At 44.2% G+C, this 2076-nt stretch overlaps 1 pseudogene; it reads left to right on the top strand.

Moving 5' to 3' along the window:
• The first annotated feature begins 221 nt into the window (after positions 1-221).
• Positions 222-1629, top strand: LOC118356868 (annotated as a pseudogene).
• Positions 1630-2076: the final 447 nt, after the last annotated feature.

Here is a 2076-nt window from a genome sequence, read left to right as displayed (position 1 = left end):
TTCACATATGAAGGCATAATAAAGTTAATTTTAGATATTCAAGAGCTCAAAGTCTATTGGGCATAGATCCTTCCTAAAAAAAAAAAAATGGTTTACTGAACAAATGAAAAAAAGGAAAAAGAGAGAGACAAACCAAGAAACAGACTCTTTTTTTTTTAAAAGATTTTATTTATTGCTTTTTCGCAACGGGTTTGCCGCCAGAACACAGGTGTTGTGAAAACCACCGCTCAACCTAAACCAAAATGGGAAAGGAAAAGACTCACATCAACATCGTCGTCATTGGACACGTAGATTCGGGCAAGTCTACCACTACTGGTCATCTGATCTACAAATGTGGTGGGATCGACAAAAGAACTATTGAAAAATTTGAGAAGGAGGCTGCTGAGATGGGAAAGGGCCTTCAAGTATGCCTGGGTCTTGGATAAACTGAAAGCTGAACGTGAACGTGGTATCACCATTGATATCTCCCTGTGGAAATTCGAGACCAGCAAGTATTACGTGACCATCATTGATGCCCCAGGACACAGAGACTTTATCAAAAACATGATTACAGGCACATCTCAGGCTGACTGTGCTGTCCTGATTGTTGCTGCTGGTGTTGGTGAATTTGAAGCCAGTATCTCCAAGAATGGGCAGACCCGTGAGCATGCCCTTCTGGCTTACACACTGGGTGTAAAACAACTAATTGTTGGTGTTAACAAGATGGATTCCACTGAGCCACCCTACAGCCAGAAGAGATACGAGGAAATCGTTAAGGAAGTCAGCACCTACATTAAGAAAATTGGCTACAACCCCGACACAGTAGCATTTGTGCCAATTTCTGGTTGGAACGGTGACAACATGCTGGAGCCAAGTGCTAACATGCCTTGGTTCAAGGGATGGAAAGTAACCCGTAAAGATGGGAATGCCAGTGGAACCACGCTGCTTGAAGCTCTGGATTGCATCCTGCCACCAACTCGTCCAACTGACAAGCCCTTGCGTCTGCCTCTCCAGGACGTCTACAAAATTGGTGGTATTGGTACTGTCCCTGTGGGCCGAGTCGAGACTGGTGTTCTTAAACCTGGGATGGTGGTCACCTTTGCTCCAGTCAATGTTACAACTGAAGTAAAGTCTGTTGAAATGCACCATGAAGCTTTGAGTGAGGCTCTTCCTGGGGACAATGTGGGCTTCAATGTCAAGAACGTATCTGTCAAAGATGTTCGTCGTGGCAATGTGGCTGGTGACAGCAAAAATGACCCACCAATAGAAGCAGCTGGCTTCACGGCTCAGGTGATTATCCTGAACCATCCAGGCCAAATCAGTGCTGGATATGCACCTGTGCTGGATTGTCACACGGCTCACATTGCTTGCAAGTTTGCTGAGCTGAAGGAGAAAATAGATCGTCGATCTGAAAAAAAGCTGGAAGATGGTCCCAAGTTCTTGAAATCTGGTGATGCTGCCATTGTTGATATGGTTCCTGGCAAGCCTATGTGTGTTGAGAGCTTCTCTGACTATCCTCCTCTTGGCCGTTTTGCTGTTCGTGACATGAGACAGACGGTTGCTGTGGGTGTCATCAAAGCAGTGGACAAGAAGGTAGCTGGAGCTGGCAAGGTCACCAAGTCTGCCCAGAAAGCTCAGAAGGCTAAATGAATATTATCCCCAATACCTGCCATCCCAGTCTTAATCACTGGTGGAAGAACGGTCTCAGAACTGTTTGTGTCAATTGGCCATTTAAGTTTAATAGTAAAAGACTGGTTAATGATAACAATGCATCGTAAAACCTTCAGAAGGAAAGGAGAATGTTTTGTGGACCATGTTTTTTTTGTGTGTGTGTGGCAGTTTTAAGTTATTAGTTTTTAAAATCAGTACTTTTTAATGGAAACAACTTGACCAAAAATCTGTCACAGAATTTTGAGACCCATTAAAACAAAAGTTTAATGAGAAAAAAAAAAGATTTTATTTATTTATTTGACAAAGAGAGACACAGCGAGAAAGGGAGCACAAGCAGTGGGGAGTGGGAGAGGGAGAAGCAGGCTTCCGCTGAGCAGGGAGCCTGATGTGGGGCTCAATCCCAGGACCCTGGGATCATACCTTAGC

This window comes from Zalophus californianus, chromosome 3, assembly GCF_009762305.2.
Source record: "Zalophus californianus isolate mZalCal1 chromosome 3, mZalCal1.pri.v2, whole genome shotgun sequence".
NCBI lineage: Eukaryota > Metazoa > Chordata > Mammalia > Carnivora > Otariidae > Zalophus > Zalophus californianus.
Note: the sequence above shows the minus strand (reverse complement) of the source record. Positions and strands in the feature narration are given on the sequence as shown.